Raw genomic sequence first — 19,616 nt, forward strand, 5'->3', positions numbered from 1 at the left:
TCAACTGACAGGGTGTGCAGGGGGCCTATTCATAGAGTCCACCAATTCTCCACTGCACTGCCTGATTACTCTGGCTGAAGAGTAATCTGATTCCTCCAGCTGTTCTTCTTCTGCAAGATGAAGACAAGTTTGAGATTTGGGGGACCAGGGGCAGAATGCCCCTGGATGTGAGGTATTCATGTGTAAGACAATGCAAGAAGTTTCAGAGATTGGGTTATAGGAGTCTTAACACAATCAGTAAATTAATCACCTAATGGGATTAATTGAGTGGTAACGAAGGCAGGTGGGGTGTGGCTGGAGAAGGTGGGGCATTGGAAACATATCTTTGGGGATATATTTGTATCTGGCAAATGGAAAACTCTCTCTGATCTGTGATCATCATGAGAGCTGCTTCCCTCCACCACACTTCCACCATGATGTCCTGCCTCATCCTGAGTGCCAAGGAATGAATCCACCTGTCTGTGTCCTGAGAACTCTGAAACTGTGAGCCTCCAAATGACCCTTTCCTCTTCTACAATTGTGCTTTTAGTCACAGCAATGAAAAAGCTGACTAAAACAAGAGGGCAGATATTTTGTTGGTTTTGGATATGACATGTGGATGTCATACTAGTATTAAAGTGTGGGAAGCCATTCTCGCATGTGATTGGGCACCTCCCTGATTGGGTGTGAGGCATTCTGGCTAAACTGTGTCAGAACTAATCCCCACCCTCTCTAGGTGCGAGAGCCCATCCGTGTAGGGGTGTGACTGACCATTGACCCTGAGACCAATCACTGACCCTGACCTTGGAATGCTGTCCCCCTCGACCTTCATTGAATGGAATTTTCCCCTGAATTTCTTGTTCCCCAATAAAAGGCCACTCCCTGGCATGCTCTCTCTCTCTCTCTCCTGCTAGTCTGTGTAAATCTCACTGCCCCACCGGGTGGCTTGAGGCAGGAGCCAGAGGGGAGAGCCATCTCAGACCTGGTCAAAGAAAAAGGTAAATTGAGTTTTGTGTGTTTATTTTGATCTCACTAGTTAACTTCTATGCTTCGAATCTCTTGTATGAAGCCAGCGTGCTGGTGGCGCGGTGGATTAAAGGCCACAGGGCAGCCATTATATAAGTTTATATATCACAGTTTGTATATTCTATTAATATTAAAGGCAGATATTATGTTAGTTTTAGAGGACAAAGTATAGATATTATGCTAATATTAAAGGCCACAAATCAGTTATTTTATTAGTTTTAGAGATTGAAGAATGGCTATAATATTAATATTGAAGTCCACAGTACAGATATTATATTAATTTTGGATGCTCTAGTGTGGATAAAATATTAGTACTAAAGGCTACATGGAAGATATTAAATTAGTTTTGGATGCAATACTATGGATATTCCAGTAACATAAAAAGTGAATGAGCAGCTATTGTATAAATTATAGAAAGTATAGTATAGACATTATAATAATATTAAAGGCTAGAGGGCAGCTAATCTATTAGTAACAGATTCTATACTATAAACATCAGATTGGTCTTTAGCACCACTGGAATAACTATTTTATTAATTTCATGTGCTACATGTGGATGAAATGTTAGTATTAAGGTAATAAGACAACTATTGGTATTACATGCCTCACTATGGATATCATATTAATAATAAGGCCACAGATCAGCTACTACATTCATTTTAGATGCTATGTATGGATATTACATTAGAATTAAAAGCCACAGCACAGCTATAATATCAGGTTTTGATACTGTGCTATGAATATAATAACAAGCCACAAGGCAGTACTACATCAGTTGTATATGCTCTAGTAAGGATAGTATATCAATATTAAAGGCCATTGGACAAATATTATATCAGTTTTAGATGATATAGTATACATATTAATTTTAGATGCTATAATACCTGTTTATGATACTAATATCATATTAGTTTTAAAAGCAACAGGATAGATATTGTATTAATTTTAGATACTTAATAAAAATGTTACAAAAATATTAATATATTAGTATCAGATGCTACACTATGGATAGTACAAATAAAAGGAAAAGTGCAGCTATCATTTAGTGTTAGATGTTCTAGCAGGATATCAAAGTAATATTAAAGGACACAGGATTAATTATTGTATTAGCTTTAGATACTATATAATAATATTATATTAGTATTACTTGCCACAGGCCAAGTATTCTATTTATTTCAGATGCCATGGTATTAATATCAAATTCATGCCGAGGCCTCAGTGCAACTATTGCATTAGTTGTAGATGCTATTTTATGGGCATCATATTAGCATGAAAGCAACATTGAAGCAATTACATTGGTTCTGGAGGTCACACTGTGGATATCATATTAATGTTAAAGTCCATAGAAAATGTATTTGGATATTATGTTAATAATAAAGAAAACAAGCCAGAGATTTAATTAGTTTTAGTTGCTATAGTATCTACATCATATTAACATGAAAGTTAACAGGGCCACTATTATATCAGTATTATATGCTCTACTAAAGATGCTACATTAATGTTAAAAGCACTAGCATATCAATTTTAATGCTATTGTATAGATATCATGTTGGTATTAAAGATCATAGGGCAGCTATCATATTAGTTTTAAATAGTATAATATAGATATTATGTTAAAATTAAAGGTCACAGGGCAATCGTTACATTAGCTTTAAATCTATAATACCTATATTATATAGATTGTAAATGTCACAGGAAAACTATGATATTAGTTGTGAATATTATAGTAGGAATATCATGTTAGTACTAAATGCCATGAGACAGCCATTATTTTAGATTATAGGCCACAGTGTACATATTATATTAATATTAAAGACCACATGGCAGTTACTATGTTAGTTTTATAGGCCAAATAATGCATATTATATTAATATTAAATGCTACAGGTCAGTTGTTATTTTAGCTTTATGGCTAAAGTATGGATATTATATTAATATTAGGGTTAGATGGTCACAGGCCATCTTTTATATTGGTTTTAGAGGCTGTAATATGGATATCATATTAATATTAAAGACCATAGAATAGATAATATATTAGCTATAGAAGTTATAATATGGATAACATAATAGTCTTTAAGGCTACAGGGCAGCTATTTTATTAGTTAGAGCTGCCAGAGTATTGATACTGTATTAGTATTGAAGGCAACTGAACAGCCGTTATATTCATGTTAGATGCCACACTTTGGATATCATATTAGTATAAAAGGCCACAACACAGCTCTTATATCAGTTTTATATGCTACAATATGAATATCATGTTAGTATTAAATGCCACAGAGCAGATATTATATTAAATTTTGATGATACAATTATAGATATATTAGGAAGGCCACAGAGCATGTATTATATCAGTTTGAGATGCTACAGTTTGGATACTGGATTAGTATTAAAAGGACACAGGCAGCTATTATTTCAGTTTTAGAGGCCACCATATGGATATTATATTAATATTAAACCCACAGGGAATCTATCAGTTTTTGATGTTCTTATATGGATATCATATCAGCATTAAATGCCACAGGCAGCTATCACATGAGTTTTATATGCTATAATATGAATATCATATGAGTACTAAAGGCCATAAGGCAGCTGTTCTTTTAGTTTTAGACACTATAGTATTAATATCTTATTATTATAGGCCACAGGGCAGCTATTATATTAGTTTTATATGCTACATTAGTTTTAAAGATCAGTTATATAGCAGATATTACATAAAATTTAGGTGCTATTTTATGGATGCCATGTTAGTACTAAGGGCACAAGGCAGGTAGTATATAAGTTTTAGAAACTGTAGTAGGAATGCTACATTGATATGGAGGGCCAGAAGAGACCTATTATATTTGTGTATGGATATAATATTAATATAGAAGGCCACAGGTAAGTTATTCTATTGTTATTAGAAGTCACATTGTATATGTATATATGTATGTATGTATGTATGTATGTATGTATGTATGTATATTAATATATTAGTAATACTAAAGGCCACAAGAAAGCTATTTTATTAGTTTAAGATATTATAGTATAGAGGCTGGGTTTGTAGCTCAGTGGTAAAGCACTTGCCTAGCACATGTGAGGCACTGGGTTTCATCCTCAGCACCACATAAAAATAAATAAATAAAACAAAGGTATTGTGTTCATCTACAACTAAGAAAAATATTTTAAAAATTTAAAAGATGTTATAGTATGATTTTTGCATTAATAATAAGTGCCACAGGGCAGATATTATATTAGTGTCAGTTGTAGTAGTATGGATATTACATTAATGTTAATGGTCACAGGCAGGTATTATATTCATATTTGATGGTTTATTATGCATATTACATTAGTATGCAAAACCAATGGGCAACTATTGTATCAGTTTGAGACACTAAAGTATGAACATTTATACTAATATTAAAGGCCTCAGGATAGATATTTATTAGTTGCAGATACAGTTGTATTGATACTGCATTAATATTAATGGCCACCAGGAAGGTTTTATACTAATTTTAGATGCTATAGTATAAATATCAATTAGTAATGAATCCACTGGGTACCTATTATATTAGTATTTGATTCACTAATATAGATGTCACATTAATATTAAAAACCACAGTACATATATTAGTTTAAGATGTTAAATTAATACTAAAGTTCACAGGCCATCTATTATATTAGTTTAAGATGCTATGCTAAGGATATTACTTTAGTATTGAAAACTCAGGGTAATTATATTATAGCTTGAGCTCATTAATGAATATCATTTTACCACAAAAGACTACATGAGCTATTACATTAGTTTTCAAAGCTATGACAAGGATTTATATTAACATTAAAGGCCACAGGTCAGTTATTAATTTTGCATGCTATAGTATGGATATTATTGAGTATTAAAGACATAAAACAGCTATTAAATTAGTTTTACAGGCTATAAAATTGATATTACATCAAATTTAAAGGCCACAGAGCAGCGATTATATTTATTTTAGATGCTATTATAGAAATATTATATTACTGTTAAAGGCAGCTAAATATGAGTATGCATATAATATTAGGATCAAAAGCCATAGAGCAACTATAATATTAGTTTACTATTAGTTTTGATGCTATAATATGGATATTATATTAGTACTAAAGCCTCAGGGCAGGTATTTTATCACTCTAAGATGATAAGAATATGGATATTACATTAGTATTAAATATCCCAGTACTATAATTGTGTTATTTTTAGATGACACAGTATGGATAACATTCTAGTATTAGATTTCACAAGGGATTCATCATATTATTTTAGAATCTTTTGTGTGGGTACCATATAAGCACTAAAGGCCATGGTGAGCAATTATATTAGCTTTATATTTTATATTATGAATAACATATGAATACTAAATGCCACAGGGCAGCTTTTATGTTAGTTTTAGATGCTGTAGGATGGATATTGTATTAAGATTATAGGCTACAGTAGAGCAATTATATTAGTTTTAGAGGCAATAGTATAGATATAATATTAATATTAAACTGCATAGGTCAGTTATTTTATTAGTTTTAGATGCTACATTATGAATATGAATGTCAAAATACCACAGAGCAGGTATTATTTCAGATTTGGAGGCCACAATATTGATATTATATTAATAATGACAGGAAGCTACTTTATTAATTTTAGATGCTATAGTACAGAAATTAGTATTAAGGATCAGATGGGGGCTGGGTTTGTGGCTTAGAGGTAGAGTGCTCGCCTAGCATGTGCAAGGCCCTGGGTTCGATGCTCAGCACCACATAAATAAATAAAATAAAGATATTGTGTCCAACTACAAATAAATAAATATTTTATAAAAGGGTCAGATGGCAGATATTAGATGATCTCTAGTATGGATATCATATTAATATTAAATGTTATAGGGCAACAATTATATCAGCTTCAGAGGCTATATTTTGGGTATCATGTTACTTAAGGCAAAGAAGCAGATATTTTGTTAATTTTAGATGCTACAGATATCATATTTGTACTAAAGGCCACAGTTCAGCCATTATATATTAGCTTTTGATGCTATACTATGGATATATATTAATACTGAAGGTCACATGACAGTCACTGTATCAGTACTACGTGTCACAGAAGACAGGACAGTTATTTATTCACTTCAGATGCTATAATATGGTCATTATTTTATTATTAAAAGCTTTATGGAACTATTATGCAAATTTTTGATGCTATAATATGCATATCATATTAGAATTAAAGGCCACAAGGCAGTTATTATATTAGATTTTGATGCTATAGTATGGATATTTTATTAGTACTAAAGTGTCCAGGGAACATATTACATTAATTTGAGATGTTATAATGAGGGTAAAATAATAATACTAAATCTATAGGCAGCTAATATACCAATTTTCAATGCTATCATATGGATAATGTTAGTATTAAAAGATCATGTGGTGGCTATTATATCAGTTTTACATGCTATAATGTAGATATGATATTGGTGTTAAAGGCCACAAGGAAGCTATTTTATCAGTATTATCTAATACTGTGGATAAGATATTATAATATTTAAAACTTATATAATATTTCCCTTGTGTCTTTTAATACTAATAAGAATATCATATTAGCATTAAAGACCACACAGGAGAGCTCTTACATCAGTTTTGGATGCTCTATTATAGATATCATGGTAGTATTAAAGGCTACAAAACAATTATTATGCCAATTTTAATTGCTAGAGTGTGGATAATAAATTAGTATTAAAGGTCATAGGCTGCTTTTCTATCAGTTTTAGATGTGATAGAAAAGATATTATTTTAATATTAAAATCCACATGGAAGCTACTATATTAGTCTTATAGGTATTATATGGATATTATATTATTATTAAATGTCACAGGGCAGCTATTATGTTCATTTTATATGTCATAGTATCAATATTATATTAATATCTAAGAGCATATGTTAAAGGCCATAAGGCATATATTATATTAATTTTAGGTGAAATTTTATGGATGCCATATTAGTACTAATGGTACTGGCAGGTACTATATTAATTCTGGATGTTATAATACAAATATTATAGCAGTATTAAAAGCCACAGGACAGCTATTAGTTTTAGATGCTATAGTATGAATATTATATTAATATTAAAGACCATGATGGAGCTATTATATTAATTTTAGAGCCACATATGTGTATATTAATATTAAATACACATTTTAGTTAAAATATCAGTTTTAGGTGCCACAATATGGATATAATATTAAAGTTCACTGGGGATATATTATATCAGTTTTGAATCCATAGTATGGATGATAACATACTAGTATTAAAAGACCACAAGTCATCTGTTATTTTACTTTTAGAGGCCACATGATTGGTATTATATTAATATTAAAGGTCATAGGGCAGCTATTATATTACTTGTAGTTGCTATATTATGGATATAATCATAGTATTAAAGGACATAGTGCAGGTATTATATTAGTTTTGGATGCTATAGTGTTGATATCATAATAGTATTAAAGGCCATGAGGTAGCTATTAAACTAATTTTAGATGCTATACTATGGATGTTATATTAGTACAAAGGGTCAAAAGACCACTCTCATATTATTTCTAGATAGTATAGGATTATGATAGTCAGCTTTTCCACCATTGTGTCTCAAAGTCCTGACAAGAACATTTTTAGAGAATGAAAATTTTATTTGGCACTCATGGTTTCCAAGGTTTCAGCCCATAGAAGGCCAACTCCATTGCTGTGGAGGAGGAAAGCATCTCAGAATGTGGCAAACAGGAAGCAGATACAGAGCTCTGCTCATCAGGAACAAATACACCCCCAAAGAATGCCCCCAGTGAAGCACCTCCTCCAGCCACACTACCTAACTACAGTTTCCACCGACTAAAACCCTATCAGTGGATTAATGGACTGATTGGGTTAAGGCTCTCATAACCCAATTATTTCATGTCTAACCTTTCTTGTGTTTTTTTACACATGACATTTTAAGTGACATCTCATATCTAAACCATAATATTCTGCTCCACCCCTCAAAAGTTCATGTCCTTCTCACATGCAATGTACTTTGAGTCCATTTCCAAGAGTTTAGAGGTTCTTAACAGTTCCAGCATTCCCCAAAAGTCCAATTCCAAAGTCTCTTCTGAGACTCAAAACAAAATCACAGTGTGAACCCCTGTAAAAATCAGTATATACATACATCCAATATATAATGACACAGAGTAAACATTTCCATTCCACAAGGGACAAATAGGGGCAAATAGAGAGAAGGGATGGGACCAAAGCAAGTCCAAAATCCAGCTGGGCAAACAAGACCTGTATTTCCACATCCAGCATCTGAGGCATATGGCATTGTGATATTCTATCCAAAGTTCCTGTGTAGCTCCTATCCTTTTGTTAGTAGCAGTCTACATGGCCTCTTCTTGGCCTGTCTCTGCTCAATTCCTTGAGATTTCCTTGGCAGATGTTCCATGATACTGGCATCTCTTAATCCCAGAGTTCTTCACTGCAGTTTTAGCTTCCTTCTCACTTTTTCATTCATCAGCCTCTCAGGAGATACCTGCAGGGACTCCAACCCTGTTACACTTTGCCTAGTCTCCCAGGTTTTCCTTTGACATCTCCATGGAAGCCTCCATGACCCCCTTAGTCCAGCATCTTTCAATCCTACAGAACCAGCACCACAAGGTTGATGCCAAGTTCCCACCATCTCAAGTAGCAGCCAAGCCCCCTGAGACCATGGTTTCAGCAGCCTCTAGGTGCCTCAGCCTCTAAGTATGGTGAAACAACTTCCTAGGCCCCCTTGTGCAAACAGGATGGGGATGGTCTTGCCAATTCCTGAGATGCCTTCAGGCCAACTTTCCTATTGTCTCTGTGAAAAGCATTTAGCATCTCTTTTGTGGTTCTAATTTCTTTAACAACCACAACTTCCTTTAGCCTCAGTTTGCCTCACACTTTTCTGACAAAACTGAAAGTTATTCAAATATTTCTCCACTGATTTATGATCCTGATTATCACAGTAAACTTGGCCAAAAGTTGCCAGAAATAATTGTGTCCCTGCCTGAATGCTGTGCTTGCCTTGAAATTTGCACCACCAGATTATTTACACTATCACCTTTAAATTCAGCCTCCCAGAAAGTCTCAGAACAAAGCAAAATATACATAACTTCTTAACCAGAATTTAATAAAAATGGCCTCTCATCCTATTTCCAATACAGTTCTCTTCTCCTAAAACCTCACAAGTCCAATTGTTACTGTCTATACTCCTGTCAGCATTAAAGACTTATAGGCTCCCACCAGAACCCCCCATTAAGCTCCACTGACAACATTCGAAAGCTCCAGCTTGCATCTCTAAACTTTTCAAAATTTCTTTCCCCAAAAAAACAGCTTCAAAGTCTTCTGAACCCCATGTGACCATGTGCTGTTATTTACAGCAATTAACCCACTCTAGGTACCACTTTGTGTTTTAGTTAGCTTTTTCTGCCACTGTGATGAAAAGACCTGACAAGAAGAAATTTAGAGGAGGAAAAGTTTACTGGGTGTTCATAGTTTCAGAGGTCTCAGTCCAAATATGACCAACTGCATTGTTTTTGGCCCAAGGTAAGACAGAGCATGATCATGGCCAAAGGGTATGGAAGAGAAAAGAGGCTCAGGGCATGGCAAATAATAAGAAGAAAGAGATCTCTGCTCACCATGAACAAAATATAAACCCCAAAGGCATGTCCCCAGTGACCCATCTCTCCAGCCACACCCTAAGTAAACACCCACCTTAAATTAACAGCCTCTGGTTAAAAACCACTTGATCCCAATGTGTGAGTTAATGTACTAATTAGGTTAGGCTCTTATAACCAAATCTTTTGACATCTCAACTTTCTTCCACTGTCTTAGCAAGGGACTTTTAGGAATTTCATATCTAAACCATAACAGGTATAGATTTGATATTAGTATGAAAAGCCAAAGGTTAGCCATTACATTACTTTTAGATGCTCTAGTAATGAATACCATATTAAAGATAACAGGGCAGCATAGATGTTATTATGGAGACTATATTAGTATTAAAGGTCACAGGGCACATATTACATCAGTTTTAGATAACAGCATGCCTATTATATGAGTGTTAAAGGCCATATTACAGATATTATATTAATATAAGATGCCATAGTATGAATAACAAATTAATATTAATTGCCATATGGCAACTATCATATTACAATTAATACTCTATTATGGATATTATAATAGTATTAAAGGTCAGGGAAACTATTGTGTCAATTTAGATTCTCTAGTATGGATAACATATTAGCATTAAAGATAATAAGGCAGCTATTATATTAATTTTACAGCCCACAGGATGAATATAAAAAACTTAAATGCCGCAGGGCAGCTATTATATCAGTTTTAGGTGCTATATATTGGTATCACATTAGTATTCATTTTAAATACTCAAATATGGATATCATATTAATATTGAAGACCATAGGAAAACTATTGTGTCAGTTTTAGATGATGATATAATAAGAATATCATATTAGTATTAAAGACCACAGCTCAGATATTTTATTAGTTTTAGATTCAATAGCATGGATATTCCATTAATATTCAAAGCCACATAGAAGCTAGTGTATCAGTTTTATATAATAGGGAGCTATTATATTAACAAGTAATATTAGTCTTGAAGCCAAAGTTCAGCTACTATAATAGTTTAAGATGTTATGTTATTAATATTAGTTTAATTTCCAGGAGCGCGCCACGTGGAGGTGTGTTGCTGCGGGTCTCAACATGGTGGGGTCTCCGTTCGTTGTCCCACCCAGGCCGATTCTTTCACTGAACCCACAGGAAGACGTCCAGTTTCAGAAGGAAGTGCAGCACGTCAGCCAGCGAGTAACCCAGCAAAAAAAAAGCAAGAAAAACTTATTCCTGGAGTAATTTTTGTGGGCCTTCTGTCTCCAGCACTTTATGAAACCCAAATCAAAGCATATTTCTCCCAGTTTGGCACTATTATAAGATTTAGACTATCCAGAAGTAAAAAGATTGGAAATAGAAGAGGCTATGCCTTTGTGGAGTATAAGTCTGAAGATGTTGCCAAGATAGTTGCTGAAACAATGAATAACTACCTTTTTGGTGAAAGACTCTTGGTGTGTCATTTTATGCCACCAGAAAAAGTACACAAAAAACTTTTTAAAGAGTGGAATGCTCCATTTCGTCAGCCATCGTATCCAGCCATGAAGCGGTATAATCGGAATCCGACATTTTTTCAAAAATGCAAATGGAAGAGCAATTTAAAAAGAAAGAAAAATTTCTCAGGAAAAAAAATAGCAGCAAAAGGAATTAATTATGATTTTTCTTCATTGGTTTTATCATCCAGTAAGACCAAGGATCCTTCAGATAAACCTACAAAGAAGAAAAAGTCTTCAGGCATACCAAAGAAGAAGAAGAAGTGGGTTTCTAAAGGCACTGCTGCCACTCCTGAGAAGTCTATAGATAGCCAGGGCCCTACACCAGTTTGTACACCAACAATGTTAGAGAAACTAAAATCTGAAGTGGCGGGAATGGATGATGATGAAGATAATGAAATAGTTTTCAAGCAGGCCGTATACGGTGAAGAAGGAGCAGTAGAGACTCCAACACCTAAACAGTCAGGGAAGAAAAGACAAAGACAAAAACCAGTGATTCTGAACTTATTATATGAATATATATCTTCTGACAAAATGTGATGTTTTTTTTTTCTTACAGTGGCTGACTATATTTTACAAAGTACAATGAAATGTAACCATCAATAGACTCAAAAGAGAAAACATGCTGTTTGGAAAGCAATCAGTACTTTGGCCTTTTTGCCCCTGTTGAAGTACCGGGGTACATCAGAGCTTACAGTGGTTGGGCTCACACTGCCTTTGCCCTGGTCTCAGTTTTCCTATCCCCTCTTTATTTTGCCCATGTTAAAGGGTAACTGTTAACTGTACATTTAACAACTAATCTGAAGCTATTTTTATTGCCACCAAATAAAGACAGTCAATCCTGAAAAAAAAAATATTAACTTAATTCAAAGGCCACTGGGCAGCTTCTATGTTAGTTTAGATGTTATACAATGGAAATATATATTAGTAAGAAAGCCTGTAGTGCAGCTCTTCTATTACTGTTGGATACCACACTACAGAAATTATATTAATATTAAAGGCCACAGGGCAGGTATTATATCAATTTTATATGCAATAGTATGAATATTATCATAGTTAGAAAACCAAAAAAGGACCTATTATATTAGTTTTAGATGCTATATTTAGATATCATATATGTATAAAATTCCACAGGGCAGCTAATATATTAATATAAGATGCTATAATATGGATATTACATCAATGTTAAAAGCCATGGGCAGGTATTATATTGATTTGGATACTATAATATGGATATCATTCTACTGTTAAAGTATTATAGTGTGGCTATCTTATAATTATAATATTAATTTTAGATACTATAGTATGTATATTAACATAATATCCACAAGGCAGATATTAGTTTTACATGGTATATTATGGGAATAAGTATAGGTCACAGAACACATATTTTATCAGTTTTTGATAGTATAGTAGGAATGTTATATTAGTATTAAAGGCCACAGCATAGCTTTTATATCAAATTGATATGTTACAATAGTTTTAAATACTAATTTATGAACGTTATATTATTATTAAAGTCCACAAGGCAGTTATTATATTAGCTTTAGATACTATTGTATGGATATTATATTCATATTTAAGGCCACAGGACAGATTATATTTGCTTTAGAACTCACAGCATGAATATAATTGAATGCAAAAATCAGCTATTGTGGGCTGGGAATGTGGCTCAAGAGGTAACATGCTCGCCTGGCATGCACGGGGCGCTGGGTTCAATCCTCAGCACCACATAAAAATAAAATAAAGATGTTGTGTCCACCAAAAACTAAAAAATAAATATTAAAAAAATTCTCTCTCTCTCTCTCTCTCTCTCTCTCTCTCTCTCTCTCTTTCACTCACTCTCTTTACAAAAAAAAATCAGCTATTGTATTAGTATTACTTGCCTCAGGCCAGTATTATATTCATTTCAGATGCCATAGTATTGATATCACATTCATGTCAAGGCCTCAGCACAGCTATTGCATTAGTTGTAGATGCTATCTTATGGGCATCATATTAGCATGAATGCAACATTGAAACAATTACATTGGTTCTGGGAGCCACACTGTTAATATCATATTAATGTTAAAGGCCACAGAAAATTATTATATTGGTTTTTCAGGCCACAGTTTGGATAATATGTTAATAATAAAGGAAACAAGTCAGTGATTTAATTAATTTGAGTTGCAGTAGGATCTACATCATATGAACACTAAAGTTCACAGGACAGCCTATATATCAGTATCAGATGCTCTACTAAAGATGCTATATTAATGTTAAAAGCCACAGGGCACTAATAAAATCAATTTTCAATGCTATTGTGCGGAATATCATGTTAGTATTAAAGATCATGGGGTAGCTCTTATATTAATTTTAGATGTCATAGTATGGATATTATATTAAAATTGAAGGTCACAGGGCATCTGTTACATTAATTTTAAAATCTATAATATCTATATTATATAAATTATAAATATTAGAAGAAAGCTATTATATTATTATCAGATACTATAGTATTATATTGGTTTTAGATTATATAATATGGATATTATATTGGTATGAAAGGCCATATTTTATTAGTTTTAGAATCTATAATATAGATAATATATTAATTATAATCACCACAGGGCAGCTATTATATTAGTTTTGAATATAAGACTGATCATAAGTTCAAGATCAGCCTCAGCAACTTAGTGAGGCCCTAAGCAACTTAGTGAGACCCTGTTTCAATTTTTTTAAAAAAGGGGGGTTGGGGTTGTTCTGTGGCAGAGCACTTGCCTTGCAAATGTGAGGCACTGGGTTTGATCCTAGCACCATATAAAAACAAATAAAGGTATTGTATTAAATCCAAAACTTCAGTTATTATATTAGTCCATATACAACTAAAAATTTTTTTAAATGGTGGGGGGTGGGGGGCTGGGGATGTAGCTCAGTAAAAAAAAGTGACTGGGAAGCCATTAGCAGCTTTTATATCAGTTTTAGAAAATATAGTTGGGTATCATAATGATATTAAAGGTTACTGGGCAGTTATTGTATTAGTGATATATTCTACACTATGAATATCATACTAGCATTAAACACCATCATGTAGTTATTTTATTATTTTCAGGTGCTATGGTATGAATACTATATTAGTACTAAAGGCCTCAGGACAGCTCTCATGCCAGTTTTAGATGCTATATATGGATATCACATTAGAACCAAAAGCCACAGAGCAGCTATTATATCAGTTTTCAATGCAATATTATGTTTAATTTAACATATGATACAAAAGGCCGCAGAACAGTTATATCAATTTTTGATACTATAGGATGGACATAATAATAGTATTAAACACAACAGGGCAGCTATTATATTACTTTTAGATGCTGCAATATAGATATCATATAAGCTATGAAGGCCACAGGGCAGATACTATATCAGTTTTATTTTTATTTTTTATTTTTTTGGTACCAGGGATTGAACTCAGGGGGACATGACCACTGAGTCACATCCCAGCCCTATTTTATATTTTATTTAGAGACAGAGTCTCACTGAGTTGCTTAGCACCTCACTTTTGCTGAATGAAGCTGGCTTTGAAATTATGATCCTCCTGTCTCAGCCTCCTGAGCCACTGGGATTACAGGCATGTGTCACTGCGCCTGGGCCTATATCAGTTTTAAATGCTATATCATGGATATCATTTTAACATCAGAGGCCACAGAGCAGCTGTCATATCAATTTTAAATGCTATATTAGTCTTAAAGGACACAGAGCAGCCACTTTATCAGTTTTTGATGTTCTATTATGGATATCATATCAGTATTGAAGGCCATGGAGCAGGAATTATAGCAATCTTAGATGTAACAGTATGGATATTGAATTAGTATTAAAAGCTATGGGGCAGTTATTATATTGACTTGAAATGCCATTATTTTATTTTATTAATTAATGGAATCATTTTATTATAAAAGGCTACAATGCAGCTATTTTAATAGTTTTGGAAGACAGAGCATGGATATTATATTAACATTAAAGGCCAAAGGGAAGCTAGTATATTAATTTTACATGCTGTTCTGTATATCATAATAATATTAAAACCACAGGCAGTTATTATATTAGCTTAAGATGCAATAGGATGGATATTATATCAATATTAAAAGCCACAGGGCATGTATTATATTTCTTTCAGATGTTATACTATAGATATTATATTAATATTAAGGGTTACAGGGAAGCTAAGTAATAAGTTTTAGATACTATGGATATGATGTTAGTATTAAAGACAACAGGGCAGGGGCTGAGGTTGTGGCTCAGTGATAGAGCACTTTCCTAGCAAGTGTAGGGCCCTGGGTTTAACCCTCAGCACCACATAAAAATAAATAAATAAAATAAAACAACAGGACAACTGTTATATTATTTACAATGATAAAGTATGGATACTACATTAAAACTATAGGCCACAGGGCTGCTATTTTATTAGTTTTAAATGCTGTAGTATGGATATCATAAAAGAATTGAAGGTCACAGAGCAGGTATTGTATTCATTTTAGATGCTGTAGTATGGATTTCATATAGTATTAAAAGGCCACAGGGCAACTATCATTTAAGTTTTAGGGGGCACAGTGTTGATATTACTAAAGACCATAGGGCAGCTAGTATATTAGCATTAGATGCTATATGTGGATATTGTATTAATATGAAAGGCCACAGGAGAGCTATAATATTACCTAAAGAGGCCACAGTATGGTTATAATATTAACAATAGTGTCACAGGCAGCTCCTACAGTACTTTAAGATGATGTAGTGGGGCTGGGACTGGGACTCAGTGGTAGAGCACTCATCTAGCATGGGTGAGGCATTGGATTTGATCCTCAGCACCACATAAAAATAAATAAAATAAAGCCATTGTGCCCAACTACAACTAAAAAAATACATATTTAAAAAAAGATGATGTAGTATACATATACACACTGAATTAGTATTAAAGCCCAGCCAGGCAGTGGCACATGCCTATAATTCCAGTGAGTTAGGAAGCTAAGGCAGGAGGATTACAAGTTCAAGACCAGCCTCAGCCACTTAGTGAGTCCCCAAGTAATTTATCAAGACCCTGTGTCAAAATAAATTTTAAAAAATCTAAAAAGGGCTGGGGATAGGGTTAAATGCCCCTAGTTTCAATTTCTAGTACCAAAAGCAATGTATTAAATCCAAAACTTCAGTTATTATATTAGTTCTATATGCTATACTATGTATATCCTATTAGTATTAAGCTATTATAGTCACTTTAGGTACTATAGTTTGGATATCATATTACTATTAAATGCCAGAGCTATAGGCATTTAGTTAAATTATATTAACTTTAGATGCTATATTATGGATATCATAATAGTATCAAAATCCACAGGGCAGCTATTATATTACTTTTAGAAGACATAGTATAGAGATTTTATTAAATTTAAGGCTAAAGGTCATAGGGCTGATATTATATCCATTTTAAATGTTGTATTATTGATATCATATTATATGGATATCATAATCAAGGCCATAGAGTATCTATTATACTAATTTAAGATGCTATAATAAGGATGTCATGTTGGTATTAAAAGATACAGGGCAGGGGCTGGGATTGTGGCTCAGCAGTAGAGCACTTGTCTAGCATGTGTGAGGCCCTGGGTTCAATCTTCAGCACCACATAAAAAAATAAATAAACAAAATGAAGGTATTGTGTCCAACTACTTCTATTATATCAGTTTTAGATGCAATCATATGGGTATTACATTAGTGGCTACAGGGCAGATATTATATTAGCTTGAGATGCTATACCATGGATATTAATTTAGTATAAAAGACTACAGGGCATCTATTATATCAGTTTTGTGCCAATCACCACCCATTCCTGAGTCACCATGCCATTCAGCACCCACCACGTCACCAAAGCAGCCCTTCTTAAGCTGAAGCTTGTAGACTCACACTGCTGCTTTCTTCCTCTCCTTTTCTGTATTCTTCCTCTCCCTTTCTGCTCTTTTCCTCTCCTTTTCTGCTCTCTTCCTCTCCTTTTCTTCCCCTTCAGGCAGCTCCCCAATAAAAACTCTTGGTTGAATTTCCATCTCAAGTGAGTCACTTGCCTTTCATTGGATATAGTTTGGATATTTTATTAACATTAGAGGTCACAGGGAAGTTATTATATTAATTTTAAATGCTGTGTATGAGTAATGTAATAGTATTTAAACCTCAGGGCAGTTATTATATTAGTTATACTTGCTATAGTATGAATATTACATCAATATTAAAGCCTCAGAGCAGCTATTATATTAATGTAGATGCTGTAGTATGGATATTATACTAATATGAAAGGCTAGAGGAGAGCTATACAATCCTATTCTACAGCCACAGTATGCATATATTAATACTAAATGCCACAGAGAAATTTTTACAGTACTGCAAAATGCTACAGTAAACATACTACATTAGTATTAAAGGCTAAAGTTTAGTTATTATATTAGTTTTAGATACTAAAATATATTTATATAGTTTTATGGATATCATAATAGTGTTGGCAGCTATTATATCAGATTCAGATGCTACATTATGGAGAATTTATAAATATTAATGGCCAAAGGGCAGCTATCTTATCAGTTTTAGATACCAAAACAAGTCATCAAATTAGTACTAATGGCTGCAGGACAACAATTATATTAATATTAGTATTAAGACCACAGGGGAGATATTATATCCATTTTAGATGATAGAGTGTGTATATATATATATATAGTATCAAGGCTACAGGGCAGCTATTATATCAGTTTTCGATGCTACACTAAGCAGTTTTAGATGTTCTACTAGTATGATATCATATTAGTATTAAAGGCATCATGGCAACTATTTTAGGTGATGCAGTATGTATATTATTTAGTGTTAAGACTACAGTACAGCTATTATATTAATTCAGATACCACAGTATGATATTAGTATAATATTAGTATAATATTAAAGGTCACAGGGCAGCTATTTTATCAGCTTAAGATGACATAATATAAATATCATATTAGTATTACATATATTATATCATTAAAGGCCACAGGGCAGCTCTTATATTAGCTTTGGAAACTATAGGATGGATATTTTGTTAGTTTTTAAGATCTCAGAGCAGCCATTATATCAGTTTTAGATGTTCTAGCATGGATATCTTATTAGTATTAAAGGCCCAGGTTAAGAATTATGTCACTTTTAGATGTTCAAATATGCATAACATGTTAGTATTAAAGTCAACATGACAGTTGATATATTAATTTCAATAGTATACCATAAATATCATTAGTTTAATGGCTAAAAAGCAGATATTATACTAGCTTAATGTACTATAATAAAAATATCATGCTAATATTTTTAAATTTTTTTATTAGTTATTGATGCACCTTTATTCATTTATTTGTTTATATGTGGACCTTTATTCATTTATTTTTGTTTATATGAGAATCAAACCCAGTGCTTCACACATGCTAGGCAAGCACCCTACCACTGAGACACAACCCCAGCTAGCATGCTAATGTTAAAGGCCACAGAGTACCTGTTTATCAGTTTTAGATTCTATATCATGTATATTAAATATTAAAATCCGCCAGAGAGTTATTATATTGCTTTCACAGGTTGTAGAAAATTGTCACATTCATATTAAAGGTCACAGGATATCTATTACATTGGTTTTAGAGGCCATAATATGGATATCATATTAGTTTTAAAAGCTACAGGGGAGCTATTATATTAGTTTTAGATGCCACAGTATGGATATCACATTACATTTAAAGGCCACAGCCCAGCTACTATATTCATTTTAGGTATTATAGTTTGGATATCATATTAGTATTAAAGGCCTCTAATGGCTCTGATATCTGTTTTTGATGCTATAATATGAAAATTGTATTAATAGTAAATGCCACAGAGCAGCTATTTTATCAGTTTTCCATGCCACATTATGGAGATCATATCAATAACAAAGGTCACAGGACAGCTATCATATTAGATTTAGAGGTCATAATATAGATAATATATTAATAGTGAAGTTTGGGCTGGGGTTATGGCTCAGCAGTAGCGCACTTGCCTGGCATGCATGAGGCACTAGGTTTGAGTCTCAGCACCACATAAAATAAATAAAGGTGAATCAAAGAATATTTTTTTTAAATAGTGAAGTCTATAGGGAAGCTATTATATTAGTTTTACATGTTATCACAAGGTAATTATATTAATATTAAAGGGCAGAGGGAAGCTATAGGATGGATATAATATCTGTATTGGAAGGCCACAGGACAGCTTTTAAAATAATTTCAGGGACCATAATTTTTATATCATATTAATATTAAAGGATACAGGGCAGGGGCTGGGGTTGTGACTCAGTGGTAGAGCACTTGCCTGGCATGCATAATGCAATGGGTTTGATCCTCAGTATCACATAAAAATAAATTTAAAAAATAAAAGTATGTGTTCATCTATAACTTTA

General features: G+C 33.1%; 1 pseudogene; it reads left to right on the plus strand.

Moving 5' to 3' along the window:
- Window positions 1–10,766: 10,766 nt before the first annotated feature.
- On the plus strand, window positions 10,767–11,701 carry LOC114105499 (MKI67 FHA domain-interacting nucleolar phosphoprotein pseudogene; annotated as a pseudogene).
- The last annotated feature ends 7,915 nt before the right edge of the window (window positions 11,702–19,616 follow it).

This window comes from Marmota flaviventris, chromosome 1, assembly GCF_047511675.1.
Source record: "Marmota flaviventris isolate mMarFla1 chromosome 1, mMarFla1.hap1, whole genome shotgun sequence".
In the NCBI taxonomy this organism is placed as follows: domain Eukaryota; kingdom Metazoa; phylum Chordata; class Mammalia; order Rodentia; family Sciuridae; genus Marmota; species Marmota flaviventris.